Source organism: Dermacentor andersoni, chromosome 7 (genome assembly GCF_023375885.2).
Source record: "Dermacentor andersoni chromosome 7, qqDerAnde1_hic_scaffold, whole genome shotgun sequence".
NCBI classification, from domain to species: Eukaryota; Metazoa; Arthropoda; class Arachnida; order Ixodida; family Ixodidae; genus Dermacentor; species Dermacentor andersoni.
This window is the reverse complement of record NC_092820.1, coordinates 95,791,726-95,806,245: the sequence shown is the minus strand read 5'-3', so window position 1 is coordinate 95,806,245 and position 14,520 is coordinate 95,791,726. Positions and strand designations below refer to the sequence as shown.

Below are 14,520 nucleotides of genomic sequence, written 5' to 3'. Positions count from 1 at the left end.
GCCTGTACCTTCTCTTACTTTCTTGACAAACTTCTTCCTCAGAATTTTGAGAACGACAGCCCACAAACAAATGTCGTGAAAGAAAACACCGCCAGCACATGCCTCTAGAGTCTTTCGCACGTTCTCAAACTTAAATATTAAAAGTGCGAAACAATAACAGAAACCGGGAAATTATATAATTTATTTTTTGCCGCAGTTCCGCACTAATTCAGAGATCGGCCCATGCAACAGGCCGCGTTTCTACCAGGAAGCTCTACTTCGTGCATAGCGTTCGCCTCCAGCATTTCTCGGTAAGCATTAGTATTGTGTAAGCCACAGTTGCTGGGTAGCGTAAGAAGCAGTTAGGGATCATTGAATGCTGTTGCCTTCCACTCTTAAAGGCGAAGCTTAAGCACCCTCTAAATATTTTCGTCCTAGAATGGGGCGGTATGTCGCCATATAGCAAAACAATGGGAGACCTTCGGTCCATTCTACGATGACGCCATCAGACGGACGCCGTGATCAACCGGTGTACCTAGCGCGCAAAATCTAAATGCCGTCTCCTACTGGGCCATGACAGTATGCTGTGCAAAACTTTCTGCATTTATAAACTAAAGCATTCTCAAAACACATCTGAAATTATTATAATTTGCAAGAAATAAACGATACAAACTGTTGGGATACATCAATAACAGCGCATAAGCCAGTAGGTTTTCAATCGCTGATCTTGCTGTCTTCTCGATCTTCTGGTCTGCGTTTTGGTTGCATTGGACAGAGAGAGAGAGAGAGAGAGAAACATTTGTCATCGTGAGATTGGGCGACTTTCTCGCAGGGTGGAGCCCTTAGTTCAGGGCCCCATTGTCTCGCGCCACTCCGCGTGCCGCGGCATCAGCCGTCGCTGCTCTTGCGGGTCTGAGCTGGTCAGCACAGTCTCCCAGGAGGAAGGTGAAGATGAAGGTGAAGGAATAGGGGAGTAACCCGGAGAGTGTGGGCACTCCCAGGTTCAATGATATACTGTGGGCTTTGCTCCACAATAGGGACAGTATGAGGGATATTGCGTGGGGTGGAAGAGGGGAAGATAAACGAGGCAGGGAAATCAATTAGTTGGAAACTGTCGCCACGCGACGGCATCTTCTCGATTAAGGGAATTACGTGGTGGAGGGAAGTGTCTCCTTGTACCTCTGTAATATTGTAGAGTTTCAGTGTAGTTCAGTGGTTCTGTTGGTGCGTCGTCTGGGTTGGACAGCTCTTCCAGTGGCACCCGGTTAGCGAGCTCTCGGGCTACCGCAGTAGCGCGTTCATTACCATGGAGAGAGGTGTGTCCAGGTGTCCAGACGATACGCACCCTGCGTAACGCTGTGGGGTGTAATGATGTAAGGATGCAGTGTGTGTAGGGTGTCGCCCTCTCTTGTACCAAAGTCCTGCAGGAGGTCGGTGAACCACTTACCACTGTGATGAGTCCATCTGGTGCCAGCATGGTTGAAGCGTGTACGATGGCTAGGGCGATGGCAGCCTCTTCCACCGTGCCACTGTCCACAGTGGTGAGCGTGGCACAAGACCTCAAAAAGTCTGCACTATCTAGTACGGCCAGACATAGGGCACGTTTCTGTGGGTAGCAGGCCACGTCGGTGTATAGGACCGGTGTGTTCGATGTGTCATCGCCAAAGATTCGAGCCAGGGCTTGTGCGCTTGCCTTTCTTCGGCCTTTATCACGGTCAGGGTGCATGTTCCGGGGAATTGGGGCCACGAGAATTTTGTTGCGAATGCTAAGTGAAAGAATTGTTCGGTTTTCCTGTTGTGGTTTTCTTGGTGTTTGGTATCCTAGCCGGGATAGAATGTGGCACCCTTGCATTGTTCGCTGCAGACGTTGCAATTGGCTGTTAAGATGACCTTCAACTAGTTCGCGGATGGTGTTGTGCCTCCCCCCTCCCCCAGTCGTAGTAGAAGCTGCACAGACGCATGTTGGGGTAGCCCCAGCGTTGCCTTTAGTGCCGTACGGAGGAGGGTGTCCATCTGGTGCATCTCAGTCTCAGTCAGATTATGAGAGGGAAGGTGGTAGGTTAATCGACTTGCACAATTCGGAGTACGTCTTTTTCTTGCAGTCCTTGTAGGCGGTTCGTTACTCGGTCCATGTGCGTTACTCGGGTAAGTTGTTGGCGGAGCACGTGTAGGGTATGTATGGCCTTCCCGTTGTGCTGTATGTGAAGGCCTAGTATACGTATTCTGTCTACCCTTGGAATAACGTTGCCATTGAGATGAAATGCGATGGCTGGTGGAATATCGGCCTTATTGCGTTTTTTAAATACAATCAGGAGCTCCGACTTCTCAGCTGCGCATGTAAGTCCTCCGGCTGTTACATACTCTTGTACTATATTTATAGCTTCCTCTAGTGCGTCTTGAATGGCGCCGTGTGACCCTGCGGTCACCCAGATTGTAACATCATCGGCGCACAGGGCGTGCTGCACATTCGGAAGTTTGTCGAGGAGCGGTGGTAGCTTTGCCATCGCAACGGTCAACAGGGTGGGTGAAAGAACTGAACCCTGGGGAGTCCCTCTGCCGAAAAGGTTTATGATATCCGACCGAATATCACCTAGGCCGATGGTGGTTGTGCGGTCAGATAAAAAGGCTCTGACATAATCATAGATGCGTTTTCCGCATCGGTAAAATGCAAGATTGTTTAGAATGAGGTCATGTGATGGAAGGCCCCTTTGAGGTCCAACGCCAGAATGGATCTTGTTTGAGCTTTACTTGGACTATCCACAACATCCTCCTTAAGTTGTAGGAGTATATCCTGCGCAGGTGGATAGCCGAATAAGGTATTGGGGAAGAATTGGTTCGCTTGGAGATGAGGCTGCAGGTGATTTAGAACTACCTGCTCGAAGAGTTTGTCAATACACGAAATCAGAGAAATGGGTCCGAGATTTTGGAGGGACAGCGGTTTCCCGGGTTTCAGAATTAAGGAGATATCGGCCTGTCGCCATTCCTGTGGAAGCGTTCCGTTTTTCCAATTGTCGTTGTAGTATTCAGTGAGTTGCCGTATGGCCTGGTCGTCGAAGTTGCGTAGCACTGCATAGTGAATGCCGTCTGCTCCGGGCGCCGTGTTACGTCTTATGCCGTGTAGGACTGCCCTCACTTCTGTCTCTGTAATGTCACCGTCGAATTGGCTTTCTTCCTCGTGTGGATAGTCTTTGTACTCCCGGTGACCTGTAGCAATGTATCTCTCTTGCAGTGTTTGGAGGAGCGCGTCATCATCCATTTGTTCTTTGTGGATGATAGTGCGGACGGTGTTAGTTGTGTGAGTTTTTGTGTGCGTTGGGCTTAGTAGTGCTCTGAGGAGGGACCACGTTTGGTAACTACTTAGTGTGCCATTAAGGTGGTCGCAAAGGTTGTGTCAATTGCTGTTTGTGAAGATGGTGGCGTGCTCTTCAGCTTCTGCTGTGATCGGGGCGATTCTTTGTTTCAGCTTTTGGTTGTGCCGCTGCCTCTTCCATCCTTTGGTCAGGCCTCTTCGAGCATCCCAGAGATGGAGCAGATGTCTGTCCACATCCGGTGTCTCCGTTGTTGCAGTAAGTTTCTTAGTGGCAGCTTTAAAATCTGCTTGTGGCTGTTGTGTCCACTCGTGTAGAGATGGCACGTCGTGTTGTTGAGATTTGGTTCTGTTGCGCCAGAAAGCGTCCCAGTTCGTTATTTTAATTGGACGTTCTGGGGTGCTTATGACCACCAGTTGGACTTCTGTGGCTACAATGCTGTATTTACTGCCCAGCTTCTCCATTAGGTTGTTCCAGGAGCATTGAGTCAACCCCTTGACCATAGTTAGGTCAGGGCAGGTATCCCTGCTTACGCTGTTGCCCGTTCTGGTTGGTGCGTCAGGTTCTGTCAGCAGAGTGAATTGATGAAGGTTCATGGCGTGGGCTAGACGGTGGCCTTTTGGAGTTTCTGTTTGGTACCCCCAGGCTGGGTGGGACGCATTGAAATCTCCCAGAATAATTAATTTTTGGCTTGTTTACTGGTGGCCGAAGAAAGTTGTCCGAAGTCGTCTCGTCGCGATTTGGGTGCACTGTAGATATTAAGTAAAAACAAACTGGTTTCATATTGATTCCTACGTAGAATTTCTAGGAGCACATGCGGAATATGGGAGCTGTTGAGCGTGTGCTCGATCACTGTGATTTCTTTGAACACAAGGGTGGCAGCTAGTGGTGGTTTGGTGGTGCCATGCTTGTCGGTGTATGCATTGTATCCAGTGAGTGTGGGAGTACAACTTACTTCTTGAAGTGCTATAACGTCTGGTGGGTGAGGCTGTGTGGCTAGGAACTGTGATGCCACCTCGCTGGTGAGACCAGGTGTTGTACGAGCCGGACGGATATAAGGGGGTGACCTTCTTGGTTCTGGAGTGGCGTTAGTGTCATGTGGAAGTGAGTTGTTTGATGGCTGAAAGTTGAGCTAAAAGTTGCACTGATGAATTGTTTCATGCCAGTCATGGCTTGTTGTATGACCTGTTGTAGCATGTGCTTGACATCAGCCATGATCTCTTCCTTTATTTTTTTCATCTCCGCTCTCAAAACAGTCGACAGTTTCTCTATCATTTCGCACACTTCTTGTTCGGTGCAGGAATTGTGAGGGAGTTTCTCAGGTGCGAGTGTGAGTGTCTGGGTGAGTGAAAGCGTCGCTGTAGGACACAGTTTGTTTTGTTTGTTTGTTTACTGTGCGGACGGATGTGAGGGAAGAGAGGAGGAAAGAGGGGGAAGCTGCGCTCCCCAACTCACCGCTGTCCCCTTCCTGGTGTGATGGTCGGGCGTTTTCGTCTACGCGGCCTGAGGTTCCTTCTGTAGCTGTTTCTGCTGCGTGAGGCTGCGGCTCCCAGATCGACTTCGACCACGTGATTGCTTCTGGTCCTTGGACGGCCTGCGGACCCTGGACCTACTGCGACTTTGGTAGAGGCTGTGTACCCTGGATCGGTAGCGGGGACGACCACGTGTTGCATCAGTAGTCGTAGGTGCCGCACCGTTGAATGTCGCTACCTTGCTGGACTTCTTGTCGTGCTAGAGTTGTTGATCCGCCATTTTCTGCTGCTCTCGGAACACGTGGCTCTTGTTAAAGGGTTTGCGTTGCCTTACTAGACATCGATAGTCAGTGGCGGTGTGCTCACCACCACAATGAAAACATTTCAGCGTGGAATCATGTCCTTCGGAGGGCTTGGAAGCTCTGCACGCAGCACACCGGGGTTTATCCTGGGTTGGGCAAACATCCGCTCCATGACCCGTGGAGAGGCACACGCTGCACAGCTGCTGTGTGGGTTTATGAATGTAGCACCGGTATTCTGCTCCGAAATAGTAGATGTACCGGGTAACCCAAATGCCAGAGAATGTGATGATGGCCGTGGCTGAATTTTCAATCATTCTTGCATGCAAGACCTGAGCCATCGGTGATCGGATATTTGTCATCAGCGTTATCGGCGTTGCGTTCTTTTCTATGCTGGAGATGACTCCTTTGCAGGAAGCAACCGGAGCAGCCACATAGGCCAGAGACTCGTACTGCTTGTTTTCCAGGCATATAGACTTGATCAGCTGCCGGCTTTGCCGCTAGTTCTTCGTGATATTTGCTGACCACTGCGACGTTCTGCTCTTGGCGCATGTGGTTGGTTAGCTGGTGGAGCGTGCTCTCGTTTAATAGAGCTGCCGTGCGTGTAGCTCTGGCTATAGAGTGCTGCGGCTACTCACCGAGATTCAGTCCATCTCTCTGTCGGAAGACCGCTTTCACGTCGTCGATCGGTAGCGGGGGCAGCTGCGAGCTCTTAATGCGCAATGTTAGATGTAGGTGGTCCTGCTGTGCGGGTTCGGTGTAGGGTGGCAAGCTCGATGTAGCTTAGACCTGTTTCTTGCGCTTTCGGGCCACGAGAAACCAAGTCCCGTCTTCGTTGCCTTTACTCGGTTCTTGATCCATAGCGGTGGCTGGTGTGGTTTTGCAGTGGACAAGCACACTCTCGTCTGCTCCTTCCGTTTGGTGAGCATGCATGTGTTTTTGTGCACGGTGCACTGTGCCGAGTGGGTTACGTGGAATTTCTTTCATGCTGCTCAAGCGAGAAAAGCGCCCGCTAGGTTTCCCTCAAGACAAAAAAAAATAATGCTATCTATTCAGATAGCATCGGAGCCGCCATCGCTTGGATATTTCGCTCATATTTCACTCCTCATTCTTGTTTTCCTAAAACACTTGGCGCCAGCTAGAACCACCGCGGAGCGTGCGCGTGGCCTAGTAGATGCATGGCGCACCGGTGCGGTCGAACGCTGACAAGTGCGCCACGCCCGCGACCGGGCTCCTCTCTCGCGCTTCTTTTTGGACAAACTTCGCCATCCGGTGACGCTGCCGCGAAGTCGCACGTGGCCTCCGACAGAACAAGCGTGGCGCGCTGGGCTATGCAAACTCTAAGAATTTTTCCCTCACTTGCCGTAAACCGAGTGTCACCTACTCAGTGACGCAAGTGGACGGGAACTTCATTAAAGAGCGCCATATACCCAGTGCTTTCATGGCGCAGCTCGCTGAAGCCTTGGCGCAAAAGCTTTTTTTTGAACTCGGCAAACACCCAGTGCATTTGTAGCACAGCCTGCTAATGCGTCGGTTTGCTGTCATTGAGGAACCCTCGTGATGTGGGGTTTTATTCCGATCTGCATCGGGGAATGGCACATTTCCAGAGAAACACGGCTAGTTAGCCAAGTTGGCGTAAAATACCATTATTGAATGGTGGCACAGACCTACATGCATATACCCAGTGACCCGAATTCGTATACAAGAGGTTGATTGGAGACCAGCGTGGACCGAGGGGCACACACCTAGTCCTCCAAGTCGGCGTCAAACGGTTCTTTGCAACAGCGATGCCTACCCTGTGCCCCATCTACAGTGACGCATGTGAGCCTGAAAGAGGTTCGTTCAAGGGTAGCACCCATTAACACACTCGCACATGTGCTTTGTTTTCACTCTACCCATCGCCGATTCCACGTCTTCATAGAAGCTTTCGACTTCCTGGTCATCATGACTGGATGTAGGGGCGTAGACCTGTACAACCTTCATTTTGTACCTCTTATTAAGTTTCAGAACAAGACATGCCACCCTCTTGTTAATGTGCAATAGAAGTCGGCGGTAACTCTGTTAGACAGGATACCAGTAAGCTGTCGCAGGAGACGAAAGATCTGATCAAGAAACGCCAATGTATGAAAGCCTCTAACCCTACAGCCAGAATAGAACTGGCAGAACTTTCGAAGTTAATCAACAAGCGTAAGACAGCTGACATAAGGAAGTATAATATGGATAGAATTGAACAAGCTCTCAGGAACGGAGGAAGCCTAAAAGCAGAGAAGAAGAAACTAGGAATTGGCAAGAATCAGATGTATGCGTTAAGAGACAAAGCCGGCAATATCATTACTAATATGGATGAGATAGTTCAGGTGGCTGAGGAGTTCTATAGAGATTTATACAGTACGAGTGGAACCCACGATGATAATAGCAGAGAGAATAGTCTAGAGGAATTCGAAATCCCACAAGTAACGCCGGAAGAAGTAAGGAAAGCCTTGGGAGCTATGCAAAGGGGGAAGGCAGCTGGGGAGGATCAGGTAACAGCAGATTTGTTGAAGGACGGTGGGCAGATTGTTCTAGAAAAACTGGCCACCCTGTATACACAATGCCTCATGACCTCGAGCGTACCGGAATCTTGGAAGAACGCTAACATAATCCTAATCCATAAGAAAGGGGACGCCAAAGACTTGAAAAATTATAGACCGATCAGCTTACTGTCCGTTGCCTACAAAGTATTTACTAAGGTAATTGCAAATAGAATCAGGAACACCTTAGACTTCCGTCAACCAAAGGACCAGGCAGGATTCCGTAAAGGCTACTCAACAATAGATCATATTCACACTATCAATCAGGTGATAGAGAAATGTGCGGAATATAACCAACCACTATATGTAGCTTTCATTGATTATGAGAAAGCGTTTGATTCAGTCGAAACCTCAGCAGTCATGGAGGCATTGCGGAATCAGGGTGTAGACGAGCCGTACGTAAAAATACTGAAAGATATCTATAGCGGCTCCACAGCCACTGTAGTCCTCCATAAAGAAAGCAACAAAATCCCTATAAAGAAAGGCGTCAGGCAGGGAGATACGATCTCTCCAATGCTATTCACAGCATGTTTACAGGAGGTATTCAGAGACCTGGATTGGGAAGAATTGGGGATAAGAGTAAATGGAGAATACCTTAGTAACTTGCGCTTCGCTGATGATATTGCCTTGCTTAGTAACTCAGGGGACCAACTGCAATGCATGCTCACTGACCTGGAGAGGCAGAGCAGAAGGGTGGGACTAAAAATTAATCTGCAGAAAACTAAAGTAATGTTTAACAGTCTCGGAAGGGAACAGCAGTTTACGATAGGTAGCGAGGCACTGGAAGTGGTAAGGGAATACATCTACTTAGGACAGGTAGTGACTGCTGATCCGGATCATGAGAGTGAAATAATCAGAAGAATAAGAATGGGCTGGGGTGCGTTTGGCAGGCATTCTGAGATCATGAACAGCAGGTTGCCATTATCCCTCAAGAGAAAAGTTTATAACAGCTGTGTCTTACCAGTACTCACGTACGGGGCAGAAACCTGGAGGCTTACGAAAAGGGTTCTACTTAAATTGAGGACGACGCAACGGGCTATGGAAAGAAGAATGATAGGTGTAACATTAAGGGATAAGAAAAGAGCAGATTGGGTGAGGGAACAAACGCGCGTTAATGACATCTTAGTTGAAATCAAGAAAAAGAAATGGGCATGGGCAGGACATGTAATGAGGAGGGAAGATAACCGATGGTCATTAAGGGTTACGGACTGGATTCCGAGGGAAGGGAAGCGTAGCAGGGGGCGACAGAAAGTTAGGTGGGCAGATGAGATTAGGAAGTTTGGAGGGTCAACATGGCCACAATTAGCACATGACCGGGGCAATTGGAGAAGTATGGGAGAGGCATTTGCCCTGCAGTGGGCGTAACCAGGCTGATGATGATGATGATGATGACATGTGCTGAGACCCAAGGCGGTCCCATGGCTGCCTCCGAACCCTGTTATCTCCGCACAGCAGCCTGATGCTCTTACCCTACGACCACGGACTACGCCGTAATCCAGGTACGTGAGACAGACAGACAGAAAGACAGACAGACAGACAGACAGACAGACAGACAGACAGACAGACAGACAGACAGACAGACAGACAGACAGACAGACAAACGGACAGACAGACGGACGGACAGACAGACAGACAGACAGACAGACAGACAGACAGACAGACGGACGGACGGACAAACGGACAGACAGACAGACAGACAGACAGACAGACAGACAGACAGACAGACAGACGGACGGACGGACAAACGGACAGACAGACAGACAGACAGACAGACAGACAGACAGACAGACAGACCCCGAAAGTGTTTAAAAATGCGTTAAAAAGGAATGGAGATGCACTGCAGGTGCACAAATACAGGCATGTTTATTTATTTACGGGTCATGAGCCCCCTAAGCATTTCGCAGTAAATATTTGCGAACGTTAGGTGCGTCCAACAAACATCTTCACTCGAAGGGTGGATAAGCCACCAGGGGCAACTTGGAGTGTTCGTCTTGTAAGGACCGCTCCATGGCTAGGTTCGTTTCGCTGAGAGACCTTTCTTCAAGCAGTGCACCGGCACCGCCCGCGGAAGACCCTGCCGAGGAGAGCCCAGCTGGGAGTGCCATCGGCATCAGCGATCGCGAGGAAACATCCCGAGGAAGCGCGATCAGGAACAGAACGAGTGTACTGGCTGTAAGAAAATATTCCTGTTATTTCGGGACGCCACCACATAGGCAAGCATATATTTCACTTTGCATTTACTTCTAAGACTTCATTGCTTGATTACAAGTTGCATTCGCGTTGCTGCTGAAGGTTTCCACAACAAAAGCGCGAATGCAGAATTTCCTCCTAAATTAGTTATATTCAAATAAGGTCACCATATTGTGCCATAAGAGAGAGTGCACCTATAAGACGGAAGACGCTGAGCAAGAAATGCGACAGGTGGTTCAGCGTAAGAACACGTGATTTTTGGTTTTCAGGTACTAGTGTGGACCAACTGATGTACTTTTTTTCATAGTGTTCCATAAAGGTTGTCTTCCCTGTATATTGGTGAGCAGGCCGTGATGTTTTCAGCAGCTTATGCAAAGTATGGGACACGTTTCTAATGAGTGCACATATTTTCCAGCTGACCTGTTGAGCCGTCGCTTACAGCAACTAATATGGCAAGCACTATTTATAAGATGTTCCCTAAATGCCGTGAGATCAAATATGAAAGTTGTGATGGTGCCATGAATAGGCCTGCAACATGTTGATATGCCTTACGAACAAGCCCAAATTGTAACCCTCGTGAACATTATTCACACTTTTCTGAATTTACTCAAAAAACACCCTTGTAGTGCCCGATATTCTGCACATTCTATTCGCAGAATTCTCCGCTTCACCAGAAGGCATTAAAATAAGGCGCCAGAAAATTTATATAGCTGTGCACTCATTGACACTTTACTTTTCCTTATTTAGGATGCATTCCGCTGCTTATATGAATTTAGAAAAGAAAAGAGAAATCCACATTGCGTTTGATATTACCTGGCGTTACGTAATATTGCGGATATTCAATAGGCGACAGCATGAATTTTGTATATTACTTTTTCGTTGCTTTCTGCTTACGTTCTCAAATCACCTTGTTGTTTAATTGTAACAATACTCTAGTGCCTTTCAACTTTACTAGCCTGCTTGCTAAGTTTGCAACCTTCGAAGTTTGTAGATCAAGCATACTTGGGATGGATAAAAAACTGTGAAAGCGTATTCGGAAATTATTCTAACGCATGTAAGATACGTCATATTTCAAACGTCTCCGCGGAAATCTTTTTGTTCAGTCTGTAGTCAAAAGAGACGTTGACCTCAATAATTCTGTGGAGTATTTAGGGCACCGCGCAACACCTAACTTGGTGTCATCCCGAAATGCTTGGGAAGCTGCCGACTTTGCGTAGAGATGGCTTGACTAGATTAGGTGGCACTCCATAAATGACACAATCGTTTACCGCGCAATTACATTTAATTGCAGGTCCCAATAGCCAGAGGGCAACGCATATGAACACAGCTTCATGTCTCGGGCAACCGCATGAAACGGAAGCCTGGAATATAACCGGCGCGGTTAAACTATAGCGCAAGTTCTGTGGGTGCCGCTACATTGAGGCATTTTCAGACAAGTATGTGTTGACCTCAGTGTTCGAAAAAAACACAGCAGGACACTCATCTACGTACAATTTAAAGACTCCGTGTATGATTGGCATTACACTAGCTATCTATGTACACCCGGCCACAAAAGTTTACGGACCACGCGATGTCAGAAAACGTTCAATACCCGGGCAGCTTGTAGTAGTAGCCAGTAAAACTGTATACGAAAATGTTGTTAGCATATTCTAGTCGATGCGCGAAATGCAAATACCAGGCTGCATTGTGAGGTTGCGGAGATATTGAGCTTTTTCTCACATCTCACGGTCCGTAATGTTTTGTGGCCGGGTGTACATTCGCACGGGCAAAGTTGCTAGCCATCGCTGAAACTGTGCCGAATACCACACAAGAGGGAAACCCTCGTAGGCACCGCATAGATTACTGTCAAGAAATAACTCTGTATTTCTTTGTCGCTCTCGTCAAACTGTTCCCAAAGGTTGCTGCTATGAACATAAATATTAAGCCCGTTATTCGTATTCGCATTTCACTTACAGAAGCTTTCCCGCTAGTCCACATGTTACATTTCAGCAATAGCTACTGGGTTGACATTGCAGTGGTAGTAGTCGCGATCACCATGTGTTGTAGTGGCAAGGTTGATTGCATCTCACCAAGAGTAATCATCACCAGCATTTGACGGTATATATCCGCTGCTTGCCTGCTCTTGAGGTGACGTTGAGCTAAGTAATGACGCTGATCTATACCCGTATTACCGAATCTTGTACCTTACAAAACGAGAGGGGGCGCATGGACATCATTTTTTTAAATAGCTGTTGAACTTTTGCACATTAGGGTAGGCATTTTCAGTATTCCAGGCCCGAAATCTACAATCGCAGCAGGGCAATAAGAGCCACGATGATGTATTCTACGCTCTACCCAGCAATGAGGAATCACTGTCGAGTGGAAAGGATTCAAAGAAAGCTGCTCACATTGAGCCAGGTGACAACAACCACATGATATACAAATTCATATTAGACGGCAGGAGAAACAACACATACAACTTGGCAGCTGTATGCCCGTCGAAGCAACCCATACATCCTAGGCAGCGAAGCTTTATGAGACAGCTCTCGCACCCTTCGGAAGGCCAAATAGTCGGTTATGGACTGAAAACATAACTAAGACTTTCCATGCACTTATCTATGTTTGGAGCGATTTCTTCGCTATATCGAAGCCATTTCCTATGCGTCACTGTACCCGCACTTCGTACGGAAGCTTTCGTTTCGCATTGAAAGTCAGTAAGAAACAAAGTGGTAACACACGCTGTGGCACAAACGCACTCAAAATAATTTAAACTGAAACTAACGTTATCAGAAAACACCGACATTGAGACACCTCGCAGTTGACCTCTTAAAAAGGAACCGGTGAAACAGACATTAAGCTGCAGAAATATGAATTACTAGTTAGCTAAAACGTAAAAAAGTATGTCTTTTTGAGTGTCGTATAAAAGTCAACATTAATTCTATAATGGAGTGCCACGCAACTTTCCAACTTTGCACAACCTTTACGGAAATAGTATTCAGAGCTTCGCTGTGAGGAAAGAAGCGCGAATATCCCAAATTCTTTTTCTCATATATTTCTCGAAGGATGTCCTGCAATCAATAGTGTGGTAAGCAACGCCGTAATCGCTGCGCTACCCTTCCGGAGTACAGTAGAGCGACGTCACTGTTCGCGGAAATCAAGGAGTTGAGCACGATTCTGATTGCAACCAGCCATATCCACAAGCGTCTTGTGCCAATTCCCAATGTGTACACTCTTGCATTTTCTTTGCACATTTATTTATTGTCTATTTATTGTCGAAGAGTAGGTCTGGCTACCGTTGTTGCAGGTGTTAGCCTTCAATGTGAGATTACGCGTGTACTCTGACTTAGCAGTTTCTGCGTGGTTACGGCAGAGCAAGCGCATTGAGATGTAAATCTGGTAATAAACTTCCTACTCACCAGTTGTGAAGATGCGCATGGCTTTGGAGACCTAAATGCTTGTAACGGTGTTGTTCTCTATAGGGAGCTTAACGCTCAGTAATTGTCATAGAAAAGACTGCGGCTTGCAACTAAAATTTCTCCTTATAACACATCTTAGGTATTTATTTTTTCTTACATCAAAAATGGAGAAGCTTTCTAGAAGAAGATTCTAGAAAATGCCACCATGCAAATAGCGCTTTTGACACTGACAGACACACAAACAAGATCACATATTATTTTTTTTCGCAAAACACGCTCATTGTTTTATTTCCGCTTCGTCATTCGGACATCACGTGTACGTGAGTCGACTAAGCTACATTCAGATGTCAGCTCTACAATAGCGCAGCTGGCTGGATTTTATGGCGTTATTCATGGTTAGAGAACCGATCTATTCCTAGATAGGTGCTACATTGCATTGTAGACGAATTCAATATGCTGGAGTATTTGGTCTTGTGAGAATGTGCTGTGAGGAAGAAGCAGTACATTATTATTTTGAAATGGCGCGGTAATAGCAAAATCTACTGACGAAACATAAATGGTTAATTTATTGTTGGAACCAGGTTATTGTGGCGTACATGGAAAATGCCAGAATGCCTGTTATAACCTCACTATTATGTTTTATGTAAGCGCATACGTGTTGTATCAGGTATGTGTAAGGCTTCTGACTCATACTATCCATGCGAAATAGTGAGTCATAGCGAAACTCTCCAAATGTGTCGCGATATATTTTTTATTAGTAAATGCTTGATGCCCAGACCACAAATGCACTAAGCTGCCCCACAGAATATACGGACGTAGAAAATACATAGAATATAAAAAGAAGTGAAAATGTCGGTTGACATTGTTTTACACACTGAAAGAAAAGAGAAAGCAAAGAGAGGAAAGGCAGGGAGGTCAACCAGACGAGCATCCGGTATGCAAGCCTACACTGAAGGAAGGGAAAGGGGAACATAAAGGGAAAAACGGGATGGAGGGATCACTGTCTGTGCACGCAGCAAAATGCCTGGAAATCAGTCAAGTCAGAGCAAGTGCTCCGTCGATACGTTACGCTGCCGTCATTCTGCTGTCTGAAGCTAATCTTGGTGCTTCTTAGCTGGTGATGCACGTTGAAGTCACCAGTGAAGCCCATGGAGCTGGTGGGCGTCAGCAGTACGTTGCAGTGCGTGGCAGTATATGTTTAAGCTAAACCCCAGCCGTTCTCATTTCAGTGCAAATATAATGATGCGGATGAGTCATGATGCTTACTCAAGAGTTGCAAGTACTGAATTGAGAGCATCCAGCACTTG

The 14,520-nt window shown here is 47.2% G+C and overlaps 1 long non-coding RNA gene across 1 annotated transcript; it reads right to left on the bottom strand.

The window, feature by feature from the left end:
- Positions 1 to 9,472: 9,472 nt before the first annotated feature.
- On the bottom strand, positions 9,473 to 13,438 carry LOC129385440 (uncharacterized). Its single transcript, XR_008612967.2, has 2 exons — positions 13,214 to 13,438; positions 9,473 to 9,798 (listed from the first exon to the last, which is right to left on the bottom strand). It is a non-coding gene; the product is annotated as an uncharacterized lncRNA (long non-coding RNA).
- Positions 13,439 to 14,520: the final 1,082 nt, after the last annotated feature.